Source organism: Procambarus clarkii, chromosome 23 (assembly GCF_040958095.1).
Source record: "Procambarus clarkii isolate CNS0578487 chromosome 23, FALCON_Pclarkii_2.0, whole genome shotgun sequence".
In the NCBI taxonomy this organism is placed as follows: domain Eukaryota; kingdom Metazoa; phylum Arthropoda; class Malacostraca; order Decapoda; family Cambaridae; genus Procambarus; species Procambarus clarkii.
In genome coordinates, this window is record NC_091172.1 from 45,378,093 (window position 1) to 45,394,599 (window position 16,507).

At 44.7% G+C, this 16,507-nt stretch overlaps 1 long non-coding RNA gene across 1 annotated transcript in view; it reads left to right on the forward strand.

The window, feature by feature from the left end:
- The window catches only part of LOC138367731 (uncharacterized), a 97,626-nt gene extending 81,748 nt beyond the window's left edge, over positions 1 to 15,878 (forward strand). Inside the window, exon 3 of the long non-coding RNA XR_011229422.1 lies at positions 15,272 to 15,878. This is a non-coding gene — a long non-coding RNA (uncharacterized lncRNA). The remainder of the gene's footprint in view (positions 1 to 15,271) is intronic.
- Positions 15,879 to 16,507: the final 629 nt, after the last annotated feature.

Consider the following 16,507-nt stretch of genomic DNA (forward strand, 5'->3'; position numbering starts at 1 on the left):
ATGTACAACTAAAAATTCCCCCGACATGACTCACAACACTTCTACAACATATACATTATATTCACATCATAGCATAGGTAAAATAGTCTGTAATATTTTTTCCCATCTCCAACAATGCACATATACCTAAACTGCTGACATATAATTACATACAAACATAACCATAAAATTACATGGATCAGAATGCTGGCACTTAAACAGAAATGACACTAGTCATTAATATATACACAACACATATATATCTAAGGTTCTTCATCCTTAGTAACAAGTTAATAACAATTTAACATCATGCCCTGTACTGTTGACATAAGGGCTTACAATGATCACAAAATGTTTCACTGGCCTCCTCCACAATTGACAGCATCACTTCTCTTGTCTTCGTGTCCCATGGTTGCTAGGTCATAGATCCTCCATGACCCAGACAAAACCCAGGCTGTCCAACCTGGTGAATGTTGTCAATGGCCCATCGTTGCTCTGAGCTAACGTGATCCTGGCCTCCAGAGCAACGGAGATTCCTATCCCAGGGTCATGTTCCCTCGGGTCTATGCTGCCGTCTCGTTCCAGGGCACCAACCCCAGAACGCTGTAGATACCTCACAGCTCTCTGGTCATCCTTCCTTGCTGTGCTCGCCACAGCCGTAGCACATTACTCTAGGCCCATCTGCCCAGAGTGTGTCCACCTGTATTCACACCTTCCCGACCGCTGTTCCTGCAAAATATTCCCTCGGAGCCCCCTGGCTCGATCCCATTATTACATGATACCCCCTCGGCTCCTTACTCTCTCCCCGTATATAGCTTGAGCGCAGCTGCAAAGCCATTGCAGCTGGCCCTTATCCCTGCTTTGATGTCAGGGGGCGAATTTCGCCTATAACATCACGTTGGCTTCACTTCCTCCCCCCTTTTTTGTAGAATTACTGAGTGTAGCCTCATAGCTTCCCTTCTACTCTACCTGAAGCTCTGTGACATGATCCCGGGGGACCTTCTCAAGCCTAACACTCAGTAATGGTGCCGATGAGGTAATATACAGTATATACATACACATACAGTATATACATACACATACATTATCACAATAAATACCTCATTAAAATCATTTCACAACTAATGTCACTAAAGCATCATACTGCCACTGGCTCGCCTCTAGCGAGATTCCTGTAACAACTTAATTAATGAGAAATTAGTTTATCTACTTGGCTCGCCCACTACAACCACCAACACCTGAAATTTTGAAATTCTATATTGTAATCTTATCCATAAGACTTACCCACTCCGACACACCATCACCTCTGGTCAACCCAACCACTTATGACCTCATTATAACACCAAGTCTCTCAACAGCCAGGCTCTGCGTCCTGACGCACCTGACCTCATTAAACCGATACCGACCGTACCCACCACCACCCGGCCTCCTGTACCGCTATGCACTCCACAACACCACACTCCATACCAGGCGTCCAAACGCCACTACACTACACCACCCACTACACACGCCACTCAACACCGCACTCTACACACTACCCCACACTCTACAAAACTACCATGCCCATGCACCACTCAACACCACACTCTACACACTACCCCACACTCTACAAAAACTACCATGGCCATGCACTACTCTACAGTACATACTATGCTCCTTCTGTGTTCATGACCCCACGAGAGCGGGTCGGATAGCGATGTGTCACCGTCGCCTGTGGACCTTGTCCCCGGTCCTGGGAAGGCTGTTCTGTGTTATCCACCCTTGATTGCCAACTCCTCGTGCCCCTACCTATGTCCTCAGCCGCTGGTGTGCTCTCCCCTGGCACACTCCCCGTAGGGTATGGCTCCTCACTTGCCTGACCGGTCAGTGTATAGACGCGGTCTGGGTGACAGGAGAACACATGCCCTGTGTTTAGCACCTTAACCTTCACTTCTGCATTCTTTTTGCTAATTACCCGACATGGCCCCACAAACTTGGGTGCCAACTTACCTTCTGCCTGAGCGTGCACCTGCTTCACGAATACCTTAACACCTTCATTGATCACCTTTGCTTGGACCTTGTTCCGCGCATTATAATATGCCTCTGCTACCTCTGTCGACTTTCTTAAATGTAGTTTCACCAAGTCAAATGCCTTGGTTGCTCGCCTACAGACAATACTTCTGAAGTCTAACGCATAGCATGGCGGTTGCTTGCTTGTGAACGTCGTGAACGGAAGTCGGGGATCGAACCCATGCAACAAAAAATGCGGGGTTTCTCCCACCGACCTATTGAACGCCGTGTTGAGCGCCGACTCCACCATCGACAAACTCTGACCCCATGCAAGCACATCATCTGCAGCCAAATGCTGCAGAATACTGATTACTTCAGCATTGTGTCTTTCAACCAAACCATTCGCCGATGGTCGATATGCCAGCACTGGAGTATGTTTGAATTGATACACACTCGCGATGCTTTGAAATACTTGATTGATAAACTCTGACCCTTGGTCTGACACAACTTGTTGAGGAGCCCCAAACCTGGTTAACACACTTTCCACCATGGCCTGGGTCACATCCTCTGCCGATTTAGAACGGAGTGCACTCACCACAGTGAACCGTGTGAGTGCATCCACTGCTACAAATATGTACCTCGCCCCTGAATGAGCTTGTGGTAGCGGCCCAATGAGATCTATGTGTACTCTCTCGAAGGGAGTACTCACCTCCGGCCACCTACGCAAAGGTTCCGCCTCCAACCTATGTGCCTTGTACCTCAGACAACTGTCACAAGAGGCTACATAGACCTTGATATCTTTACCCATGGATGGCCAATAGAACCTTTGACGTGCCCTCTGCAACGTCTTGGACTCCCCTCCATGGCCTGCTGCTGGGATGTTATGACACAGATACATTGCAGTCCTCTGGAACTCCGGTGTCAAGACTGCCTGGTATACTGGTTCAGACCGTATACCCGAAACCCTACCAAGATAATACAACACCTCATCTTCAACCACAAACTCATCCACTGGTGCTGGAAGTGACTTCCTCAACTCCGCACGCTGACCCCTCAAAAACTTCCTTACTTCCCCCACAGGGGGTGACCTTCCTGACTCCGTATAAACTCCCTCACATTCCACGACACATCTTCCTCCCCCCTTTCACTCACCACGGCTACATTGTGACACCTTGACAACGCGTCAGCGACCACATTGCTTTTCCCTGGTACATGTTCAAAGTTTGTAATGTTAAACTCTGAGAGCGAGGTAACCCACCGTGCCAGTCGCTGACAAGGCTCCTTGGACTCGAACACATACTTAAGGGGTTTGTGATCGCTTCTGAGCCAAATTTCATGTCCAAGCAAGATGTACCGATTCCGTTGTAATATGGATGTGATCGCTAGCGCTTTCCTCTCAATCGTACTATAGTTCCTCTCTGCAGGACATAGTACTCGTGAACAAAATGCAATGGGACGCTCCCGTCCTCGCTCATCCACCTGAGCTACCACACCACCTATCGCTGCGCTAGAAGCATCTGCATACACCAGAAACGGTTTGCTAAAATCTGGGTGCGCGAAGATACTGCGAGAGCTGACAGCAGCCCTCAGTACCTGGAACGCCTGCTGTTGTTCCTTCCCCCACACGAACTCTGCAAGTCCACTGATCTGATGTAATGGTCTTGCAATTTTTGAAAAATCTTTAAGAAATCGCCGATAATAGTTAACCAACCCCAGGAAAGATTTGCACTCTTTCTTGTTCTGTGGAACTGGGAACTCTTGAATATCCCTGGTTTTATCTGGCAATGGACTGATACCCATCCGGCCCACTGTATGACCAAGGAATGTTACCGATTCTCCAAAAAAAACTGCATTTTTCGAAATTCACTTTGAGGTTGTATGACCTCAGCCTTAGCAAGAGTTTCCTCAAATTATGCATGTGCTCCTCTAATGACTTTCCCAGCACGATTACGTCATCGAGGTACAGCAACGCTGTGGGACCTATCAACCCCGATAATACACTCATCATTAGCCTACTGAACACAGCAGGTGCTGACTTCAACCCGAAAGGAAGTGGTTTATATTGCCAGAGCTCGTTGGAAGTGGTTTATATTGCCAGAGGTCGTTGGAAGTGGTTTATATTGCCAGAGCTCGTTGGAAGTGGTTTATATTGCCAGAGCTCGTTGGAAGTGGTTTATATTGCCAGAGCTCGTTGGAAGTGGTTTATATTGCCAGAGCTCGTTGGAAGTGGTTTATATTGCCAGAGGTCGTTGGAAGTGGTTTATATTGCCAGAGCTCGTTGGAAGTGGTTTATATTGCCAGAGCTCGTTGGAAGTGGTTTATATTGCCAGAGCTCGTTGGAAGTGGTTTATATTGCCAGAGCTCGTTGGAAGTGGTTTATATTGCCAGAGCTCGTTGGAAGTGGTTTATATTGCCAGAGCTCGTTGGAAGTGGTTTATATTGCCAGAGCTCGTTGGAAGTGGTTTATATTGCCAGAGCTCGTTGTTGCACGCACTAAACGCTGTGATTTCCCTCGACTCTTCCTCCAGCGGTATCTGGTGATACCCACTGAGCAGGTCTAATGTGGTAAAATATTGTGTACCCTTCAAGTGTGTCAATGTGTCCTGTATGTTAGGTAATGGGTATGCTTCGTCTTTCGTCAGCTTGTTTATTCTGCGGAAATCTACGCATAACCTCACTCCCCCATTCTTTTTCCTGACTACTACGAGAGGGCTGTGCCACGGTGAACTGGATGGTTCAATGATATCATGCTCCCTTAGCTGGCTTATCTCCTCTTTCACCTCCCTCTGGTGTGCCACTGGTATGCTATATGCTCTCGTATATACTGGATGTGCGCCCTCTACGTCAATCCTATGTGCTCCTTGAGTAATGCACCCTGGGGGTTCCCCTCTCAACGCAAAAACATCCGGGAACTCCCTGACTAAGCCCCTTAAGGCTTCCTTAATCTCCCTTTCCATGGACATCCTATCCACTATTCCCATTAATTTATCCATTCTATCCTCGTCGCCCTCACTCTGACTTACTGATATGGCTGCAATAATCTCCTCCACAGGGTGCCCCCACGCTACCTGTGCATGCTTACTCAAGGTGACTGGCCAGCAAGAGGGATTAAAAACCCTCAACCGAATTACCCCTTCATTTATGTCTTCAATAGTCTCCATTATCACCAACCCTGCTGGATTATCCAATGGCTCAATTTGCACAACGTCTACTCCCTTGGCTTTACATGCCATTTTAATCACTAAGGATGCTTCTCCCGGAATAGTGACATCCTTGGGTACCGTGACTGCCCACTGTATATTCTGGTCCCCAGCCGAGTTACCACAGTTACCCCTCACTACTGCTACTCCTTCTCTACTCCTCACCTTGTTAACGTCTACCGCTTGACCCCCACATACCAATTTATTTCCCCTTGCGCTGAACGCTATGGTACATGAGTATTTTTCGAGGAAATCAATTCCCAAGATAATGTTGGTATGTTTCAGCCCTATATCCTGTATTACTACAAAACTATGTTTAAACCATCTATCTTCTAGCTGGAAATCCACAGTTGTCTCACCCAACACCCGCAACGCATTATCCCCCACCGCCGTTAATCTCCTGTTGTTAGGTATCAGCCTGACGTCTGATCTTAACATGCTACGACTCATGATGGACACGGAAGCACCGGTGTCCACCAAGGCTGTATAGATAGTGCCCTTTAACCGTAAATGCACCTTTATGGGATGACCCGACCCGACGGTACACAACCACTGTCCGCCACCCCGTACTGTACACACTGGGTAATTAGGCGGAACAAAAAGCTTACACTGCCAGGCCAAGTGACCACCGTCACCACACAGCTTGCACACTTTTGTCTGCTTAGGTCGTTCTGGCTCGTGTTTACCTGCAGTGTACCCCGTTCCCCGGGGATACCCTCTACCGGTACCCTGGTTCTGGTGGTACATTCCTGTTGCTCCCTGAGCAGGCTTGTATCGTGGTGGAGCAGGAGTGAACCTGCCTCCACGTGCCCCTTGATTATAGCCTCCTCGCTGCCTACGAGTACCCTGATGGGGTCCCCACGACACCCCACTCGTATTGTGTCTCTGGAACACCCTTGGCTCCCAGCCCTTATTATTGTTAGGTCGAGGAGCACCTCGCCCCTTACCCTTGGAATGTGTGACCCCCGCCTCGGGTCCATCCTCCACTGGCTGAGCTACTGGGGCCCAGAGTTGAGCCTGTCTCTCTTGCATGTCTGCAAGATTTGCCTGTTCCTTAGGGGACATTTCCTTGAAAATGTCATCCTCTGTCAGTTTATGTGTCGGGCTATTCTCCGCCCAAAACACTGCATGTTTCACCGCTTCCTTAAAAGACTTAGCTTCCCTGCAGTGTAACGCACTTTCCCGCGGTAATGCACCGAAAAAACACTCCGTTGCATAGAATCTCTTACTACCCCCGTGAACTGCGTTTCCGTCCGCTCAATCACATCACCCAAGAGTCTTATTCTATGACCAAACGCCCACTTTTTGCCCAATAAGAGTCTTATTCTATGACCAAACGCCCTTAATTGTTCCCCTGGTTCTCATTTAAGTGCAGCTAAATGAGCCTTTAGTTCTACTGCATCGTGCTGCACATCGTAATGACCTATCAGCTCCTGCTTAAACTCGCTATAACTATTTATTTCTCTAATTTCCGCCGAGTTGAGCAGGGTCTTTGCTTCCCCTGTCGCCTTCTCTAGAGCAAAGAAAAATGTTCTAATATCCGTCAGTAACTGACCTTTCGAATCCCGTTTGGCGCCCCAAAACGTGGGTATGTCTCCATATACCTTAGGTCCTGCATTAGTCGTCTCATGCGTGCTCAACACATTTTTCAACCACTGTGCAACCTGCCCAATTGTCTCTGACGCTGCCGCCTGCGCCGTACGCAACGCCGCCGTGTTATCACCACTCTCACCCTGACCGACATTACTCGTGGCCTGGCCACTGGCGCCCCTATTACTACCCGTACCCGTCATGGCTACTCGCCCCTTATGTGCTCGTGTATGAACCAGCTTGACGCTTTGCCGTACAGTAACCTTACTTGGCCTTATTCCCTTAATCTCACTAGAATCACTTATAATTTTAAGCCACCATTAACAACGTCACTTATCAGTTCCCCACACTACTGTTTCCACCCCTTAGGGGACCTTTCCCTGCCGCACAACGTGGCCACTCCACTTGGCCACACACCTTGGCCCCACAACCCACTATGGCCACTCACTGGCCCACACACCTTCCCTTCCTCACTCCAATATCCACCGTCCTGAACACAACCCGACGTCTACCAATTCCCGAATATTCCCTCACTAACTAAACCCGTAATACACTTCCTTCATCTCTTACAGTGTTCCAAAACCTGTTTGCGCTGCCACCAAATATGTCGTGTACCAATTCCCTAACATTCCCTCACCAACAAAACCAGTAACACACTTCCTTCATCTTTCAAAGCGTTCCAAACCTGTTTGCGCTGCCACCAAATATGTCGTGACGCTGAACCCCGGTTCATTCCGAACACAGCGATTACACAACACATAACGCCTTGCCTCAGCAACCGTTCCCACCACCGTGTACTCCTACACACACCAGACCCTTGAGGCGTACCACTAGGTTTGTACTGGAACACAATGAGTGAAAATATGAAAGGTATTTAAAGGCCGTCGGGATTTGTCATTTAATTTCATGAATAGACTCTGACAATTAATAACATATTGATGTACTCTCTTAGGTAAATACACTTTCAATACCCATAGACCACTTGACCTCCGCAGTCACCACTTGCACTCGTAACTTCCGCCTAAGTCCCTAATACGGATTGATTACTACAACGCTCCACACCCGGTTAGTCTTTCATTCAATACTCACATACTGCAGACTTAACTTGATCACTAAGATCACACCAGGTTCTTGCATAGCTGTCTGCTACACTTCGCTGCTGCCACAAACGGAGACCCGGAGGACTTGCCAGTTCCACTCCCACAACAAGACTGTCTCCAGTCAGCCATCTACCTCAATCATTTCACCCTGCCTCTCAAGGAAGGTATTGCCGCTCTGTTCCCTAGAGCGGTAACCTTGTTCCTAGAAGCCTGAGTCCTCTTTCCAGGAATTATTAATTTGGCTAAGCAGCTGCGGTCTTAATCCATTGACCTTTCTTAGATATGTGATCCATAGTCTGTCTACTTAACATGTACTTCCAATCATCATTCGTTAAGTGTTGTAGTAATGATCCTCTAGCTAATAATCCCTACTAACTTGTGGATTACAACACCGTTTTATCTTGGGCACGCCAGATTCTGTGCCTTGGCCTCTTGCGACTACTGGCCATCCGCTTTCTGAATGTGACCAACTTGTTTGGGAAGCTTATTGCTTACGTTTTCCAGCTCGGGAGTACCCGGGGAATTATGCGTGATTTGGGTGCTTGGTTTCTGTCTGTATTGTGCGTGTTGTTTCCCTTGGTGCCTGTGGGCATCACGTGTGTGGAGGTTTTGTTTCTGTTGCGGCTGCTTCTGTGCTTGTGTGTTAGGCTTGGTGCGTTTGTGGGTGGGTGTGTTTTTTCCTGGCTCCTGCATGGGCATTTTTGTTTGCCCTATAAGGGTTGTATTCTTTGTGCCTTTTTGTTATTTATGGTATATGTGCTTTAACTCTTATGTCTCGGAAGCGTGTCTTTGTGTAATTTGCGCTTCTCTGTGTGTGGGGTTTGGAGTGCCCGAGTTTATACTTTATCCGCCCCTTTCACTTATCGGAGTATTTGTATTCATGTTCCTGTTTTATGGATGTTCTTTTTGCCTTTTTGCCTTTTCTTGCTGTTATTTGTCTCTTTCATGTGCCATGTGTTTTTGACCATGTGCTAATTATGTATTATTTTTCTGTTATATCCTTTTTGTGCTTTGTATTCTGCCTATTAAATATAAAAAAGTGCTTTTTTTGTACTTACGGGTCCTTGTGTGATTCTGTTTTCTGTTATTAATGCCTTGTGTCCTGTACTGCTTTTAGTTTGTCTTATGTACCCGTGTTGGAGTTTGTTATGTGCTTGTATCATGTGTAGTTCTCTATTGATTATTCGTGTATTTCCCTTTTGATTATTCTTGTCTTTGGGTTCTTTGACTGATATATTACTGTATTCTGTGCATTTTGTATGAACTCTTTTTTTTTGTGTATGGTTTTCTGTTTGTACTGTGGTTTTCTTTTATAAATAAACAAAAATGACCTCGTTAAATAAATCGTGACTCCCGGTAACGTTAAATGACTTCAATTCTGAAGGAATCCTTCACAGTACAAAACGCATTCCATCAAAGACACAACTTCTCTACAGTTCACACATAGCACAACACAGTACATCACAGTACAACACGGTACATCCTTGCCATTCACGGCAAAACTTGTAAATGACTTCCCCAGTAAATTATCTTTCCCAATAGTTCACAACTTTTCCACAACACAACAGTAAAATAAGCACTGAACAATATAATAAAGAATTATCAATAACCAAGGGAAACATCCCTGTTACCACTTTACTGCTGAAACGGGAAACAATTACAATAAAATTACATACACAGCACATATAGAGACATGGAAACAATTAAAGATCACTTTGCTCCACCACTGAATGTGTCTCTGTGTCCTCACACGTCAACCTCACAGTTGCGCTCCACCTCAACTTGACGTCAAACAGGGGTAACTCACACGTCTTCAATTCCTATTTACTTCACCAGGTTGTTGACAAGGACAGAGGACAGACGGACCACTGGGTGCGAAACCAGCTCCAGAGATTAAACAGTTTACTTACATTAATTCACCGGCCGGTACATACATACACACACATCTACCATTTACTTTGTCTACCATTCCCCACTCTGCTGCTGCTATTGGTGAAATAGACGTCCTCACTACTTCATACACATGGTCGGCTTGGCCACGGGGTCGGCTGGACACGGGTAGGCTGAAGCACGGGTAGGTGGACCACACACACAGACCAGGGTGATGCAGGACGCTCGTCTCAACGTCGCCAAGGGTACACGCGGCACACAATTACACAAAGAGCTGATGGTGGTACCACGCCCTCCTTTCTGAAGCGGTACAACATGTACAACGGTACGCGGTGCTACACGCAACACGAGAATGACAGAGTCCTTCACTGTTCACTGCTAATTCCTCACAATTATTAATGTAAGGTTTCCATCATATCAATAAAACATTCCCTAGCTTGTCTCACTGCGATACCTTGAAGCTAAGGTGCGATAGACGGCGGATGTCACTAACACACGACGATAACAGCTTTCCTCAGGCCAGTTGCTCTGAGATGGCGTCTCACGATCACGCAGCTTAAATGACAAAGTTAACACTGTTAATATCGTTGAATACACCTTCGCGCGACGCCGGATTCTTTCGCACGGCACCCGGAAAGATAGTACGACGACGAGAGTGACTTTACTGACGTTGCAGGTGGTATTTCCTGGTGCTTGGCCTTAGCACGAGAAAGTACGTCCTTCGTTAGCAACATTCCTAGTAAGAATAGCTATTTTGGCGCCAACATGGCTCTAGGTGCCATGCGGTACCCCTCAGCCTCTTGGCCAATCACGGCATTCCTGAGGACCAAGCGCCTTGGCCAATGGCGTACCGGCCTCACGACGCTACCCCATCTCTCACGCTGTGGACACGTGATGGGGAGAAGCCGACAATCGTTAACCCCCCAAACCTCCCGCAACAATTGAACTAGTACAAAAATTTCCCTGAAATCAACTCCCTTATGTAATTTTATTTACAGACCTGATACAGCGATCAGAATGACATCAATGGCTAGCAAATGTCACGGGCTGTCTAACAACACCCAACACGACTGTGTAGAAGTTATATTCAGAAAGTTGAGTCGCGGTGCACATTACTGGTGCTCTATGCAATTTCGTACCTCATCCAGTCCACGAAAGAGCAGGAAAAATCTGCCTCCTGACACACATGATCAGACTATTGCTGATTTTACTAGGTTAAAAGTAAACTATTGTGAGATATGGCTTAAATCACTTTCAGTTACAGAGTTTGAGACTCGAAAAAGATTTTATTTACTGAAGAAGTATTATCTTGTCTTCCAGATAGACTATCCATCAATATGGTTGAAAAAAATACCATAACGGATATATATGAGCTCTCAAAGCTCGCTATTGAGCATGAGTTACTTACCAGGGTACAATTTAAAGCCCAGTCTAATAATTTTAATAGTAGAGTAAATCCTAATGCTGATAAAAATGTTCACCAGACCAAACCCAGTTATAATCCACCTGATACTCACATAAATTCTTCTCTTGTTAAGTCTAAGATTGAGAATACACAGTGAGGGATGCAAGACCCCAGTAATGTAATTAATAAATCTTCAGGGAGTGTGACAGGGTCAACCACTGACAGTGGATTTTGCAGTCATTGCAGGAGAAGAGGTCATGTCATAACTTCCTGCTTTCAGAAACACCCAGAGTTAAGACTTACAGGTCTCATTTTTTGTAGGGGTGTGCAGAGAAGAGTTAATAATAAACATGTTACTGTAGATCCCATATGGAAGTCCAATTAGCATCCATATATCCATTCTGGTGAGGTTTTATGTACTAATAGGAAATAGAAACTAGATGTTCTTCTCCGTGATAATGGTGCTTCACAAACACTAATTTCAGCTTGTGTACTCTCTATTGTTACAAAGAGAGAGTTATTGGGGAATTTGTAGTTCTTCAGAGTGTTGCAGGATGTCAAACTGTACCTCTGATAGATGTTACTATGTAGTCCAACCTTACCCCAGGCTTGTGCACTGTTGGTGTTAGTAAACAGTTGCTCATCCCAGGTGTGGATGTTATTTTGGGCATTGATGTGGCTATAAATCATGTTGGGAAGGTTGATCCTATTTTGTTACCAGAATCAGTTATTTTGAATCAACAGCCAGTTGCAGTGGAAAGTGTTGTATACCCTGCTTGTGCCGAGTCTAGTTCAGTGCCTGAACAGTTCAGGCACTCAGTATAGTGTGGAGGAAGAGCCTGGACACGGGGGAGATACCAGATGCACTTAAAGTAGCAGACATAGCCCCTCTACACAAGGGAGGGAGCAAAGCATTGGCAAAAAATTATAGACCAGTTGCACTAACATCGCACATCATAAAAGTATTTGGGAGAGTGATTAGGAGTCAGGTCACCAATTTCATGGAGACCAATGACCTTCACAACCCAGGCCAACATGGATTTCGAGCGGGAAGATCGTGCCTCTCACAGCTACTTGAGCACTACGACAAAGTCACTGAGGCATTAGAAGAGAAACAGAATGCTGATGTGATATACACGGACTTCGCAAAGGCTTTCGATAAATGTGACCATGGCGTGATAGCACACAAAATGAAGTCAATGGGAATAACCGGTAAAGTAGGTCGCTGGATACTCAGTTTTCTGTCAAACAGGACTCAGCGAGTAACTGTCAACCATATAAAATCAAGTCCAAGTGCAGTGAAAAGCTCTGTACCTCAGGGTACAGTCCTTGCACCGCTTCTTTTCCTTATTCTCATATCAGATATAGACAAAAATACAAGTCACAGCTTCGTATCATCCTTTGCAGATGACACAAAAATCAGTATGAAAATTACCTCGGCTGAGGACATTGAAAAACTTCAAGCTGATATTAACAAAGTTTTCGACTGGGCATCAAAAATAACATGATGTTTAACAGTGATAAATTCCAGGTACTCAGGTACGGTAAAAATGAGGACCTTAAACATAATACAGAGTACAAAACACAATCAAATGTACCCATAGTAGGAAAACAGCATGTAAAGGATTTGGGAATAATAATGTCGGACGACCTAACGTTTAAGGAGCATAACCTAGCAAATATTGCGACAGCCAGAAAAATGATAGGATGGATTACGAGAACTTTCAAATCCAGGGATCCCATCACAATGGTTGTACTCTTCAAGTCACTTGTGTTGTCCCGTCTTGAGTACTGCTCAGTACTCACTTCCCCCTTCAGAGCAGGAGAGATTGCTGAAATAGAGGGAATACAGAGATCATATACGGCACGCATAGATGCAATAAAGCACCTAAATTATTGGGATCGTCTCAAAGCCCTCCAAATGTACTCACTAGAAAGAAGACGAGAGAGATATCAAATAATATACACCTGGAAGATACTGGAGGGCCAAGTACCAAATCTACACAGTAAAATAACAACGTACTGGAGTGAACGACATGGAAGAAAATGTAGAATAGAACCAATGAAGAGCAGAGGTGCCATAGGCACAATCAGAGAACACTGTATAAACATCAGAGGTCCGCGGTTGTTCAACGTCCTCCCAGCAAGCATAAGAAATATTGCCGGAACAACCGTGGACATTTTCAAGAGGAAACTAGATTTATTCCTCCAAGGAGTGCCGGACCAACCGGGCTGTGGTGGGTATGTGGGCCTGCGGGCCGCTCCAAGCAACAGCCTGGTGGACCAAACTCTCACAAGTCGAGCCTGGCCTCGGGCCGGGCTTGGGGAGTAGAAGAACTCCCAGAACCCCATCAACCAGGTATCAACCAGTCTGTTGTAGTGGATAGTGTAGTGGCTACCCTACCTGTGATGATTCCAGTTCTATTATTGTTCCAGTTATCAGTTCTCCAAGACCAGTACCCTTTCAGAGGAGAAGTGGGATGTGGGTTTTCAGAATTCCTGTGTGGCCAACCTAGTTGTTGAGAGTAAGTCTGGTACTATGATCCCGTTTTATTCTAATCCGGTGAATGATTTGAAACAGGACGTCCATGTGCCATTGTCTTGCCTGCTCTTACGAACCTTGTGCCAGGAGTTGAGAGAAAATAAGTTGTTGCCTTGACTTCGCTTTATTCTAACCAGGTGAATGGTTTGGGAAAGGATGTCAGGTTGACAGGGGCTTTCCCGCTCACTCCAAAGTTAGAATCAGTTGACGAGAGTCAGTCCGTTGTAGAGGCCCCGCCTCACCCTAGACTAGAGGATGGTGAAGGGGAGGAGGCTAAATTACCTGATACTTGCCTGCTCGCTTCAGATTTTGAGTCCTTTAATTTGTGTATATTGAGTACAACTGACCCCAAGACATCAAAGAGGTGCAAGGAGACAGTCTGTACTTCAGTGGGAGATCAGTCTGGAGAGTGTGGGAGATCAGCCAGAGCCTCTGACGAGTAGATGGAGACTCATTGAGCCTCCCTCTTCAGTTGTCTGTGAGGATGTGACCGAGCCTGGTAGAGTTATTGAATGTAAACAGACAGTACTCCAAGCATCTTCATATTATGTCACGGGAGGAAAATTTGGTAAATCTTGTGTAATAGTAGAATAATTTCTTCTAGGCCTAAGTTGTTGAGAGTTGTGGCCAGTTATTCTTATTCCATGGGGAGTAATTGTTTATCATTGGGTAAATTGAGTCAGAGTGTTCTTAGGATGTTCTTGCAATCTATTGTTATTCCGCAGGAGCCATTCTCCCTTGTAGTAATGGACTGTGGGGAATCTTTGTCCAGCCTTGTTGTTGAACAGAGAGAGTTTACTCCAGTAAGTAGTATATCCAGTTGTCCTGAGAAAATTGTGTGTCATTCTAGAGCAGTGTCTCTACTTTTAGATCTAGTTTATTTTGCTGCAAGAATAATGAAAAAAATGTATGTTCCGCTCAAGTGTGGTACTGACTTTCAGAGTCAAAATGGTGTTGGAGGATTTCGTCAGAAGTTGGAGCAGATGTTCCATGTCCCAGGAGTGTGGTACAAGTTGGAGTGGGACAAGGTTATCCCACCTATTTGGTTTGATGAGTGTGAAGGGTTACAGGTTGTCCTTCGGTGGTTCCCAAGTAAGGTGCTTTTCATCTTCAAGATGATAAGACCCTTAAACCTATTGTTTGATTGTTCGATGTCACCAGAAGGAAGTCACTTACTGAGTGAAATCCATAGTAGGGGTTGTCAAGGTTTCTGCATGGTTTTGTTATTTTCTTGGGAGACCAGGATGGTTATGAAGGTGTGGTTTGTACTAAAGTTCACCATTAGAGGGTGTGAGCTTGTTTTTGGAGTAGTGATTTGGATATTGTGCATAGGAATAATCCTGTTTTCTTTCACTGATCGTTATGACAGAGTTATGAAACAATTGACTTATGTGTTCACTGATGATCATCTGAGTCAGTTCAATCAGGTAGTCCCTGCACTTGTCCTTGTGGTTTGTGTCTGTTGGGTTGGATGTCAAAGGTCTTCTGAGAACATGTGTTGTGTTTCTGAGGGTTCTATGAGTGAAGATATTTCAGATATATCTGTGTGGTTTAACCATGTTTCTTCTACTTTTAGAACCAATTGGTTGAGGATGTATGTTCCACAGAGGATCCAGTGTGATGGGATACAAATATCCTTGCCAGGGCATGCCCAGATCAACCTCATTACCCAAGAGAAGTCACTGAACCATCTTGCATCCAGTCAGTTTCATCAAAGTGGTTAAACTCCAGAAACAAGGAGTTATGAAAAATGGAACCTGTATTGGAAAATGTCACCATGTAGAAATTGGGTACTGCGGAAGTTTGGGACTGATATAAGTTTAACAGTGAAAACAGATGAAAAGATAACTCGTGGCATAGACCTTGATAGAGTGGGTCCATTAATTAATATTGCTATTCGTGTGCATCATTATAAAATTATTGACAGGAGAGTGAAGTATTACCTCATGAATATAAGTGAACAGAATGAGATAGTGCCCTGGAGAGATAAATTTGCATACACCAGTGGAACGGGTGCGAAACTCGTGATATATACAGACAGTGATGTAGGACATGATAAAAGGACTGAACTTTTTGATTTTCATGTGAGACCTAATTGGTTGAAATTTGAGTGTTGGAGAAATAAAGTATACCTGTGTTTTCATTTTTGGCAAACAGATATTTCATGTTTATTATTATTTGCATAGGATGTTCAGTGTCGTTGATTCTGTACATTTCAATGAGCATATGATTCATTTTACATATTCTTTTAAGTATGCATACTTTGCTATTAATGTACTATGTATTGTACTTACTTTAGTCAAAAATGTAATTAATCTTCAATTAATTCCATTTTTTTTTATCTGAGGTGAGGGATATGTTACGATCCAGGTAATGATTATGAATACCTGACTCACTGTAATCATATTGTAAACAATCATCTCAGATGGTAGTATTTGTATGAGAGAAATTGGCATATTTATTTGCAATATGAATGATAAAGCAGAATGTATGATGTGAAGTATTAAGTGATAAAGCAGAATGAATGATGTATTGAATGACAAAACAGAATGCATGATAGTATTGTATGATGTATTATATTGTATGATGTATTACACTGTATGCTGTATGATTGGTGTCGTGGCTGACCTGTTAAGTGACCACGATATGTTCTTGTCTGATACCTGTGAGATTCTGGAAAGGGGGGCGAGTATGGATCAGCTGTTGGGTTGCCAGATGTCGCTTTCTTTTAGAAGTAAATCTATTATTTTAAGCCAATTAAGAATATTTATTCTTTTAGTTATAATATTTGCAAGTATTAAACATTATTTTT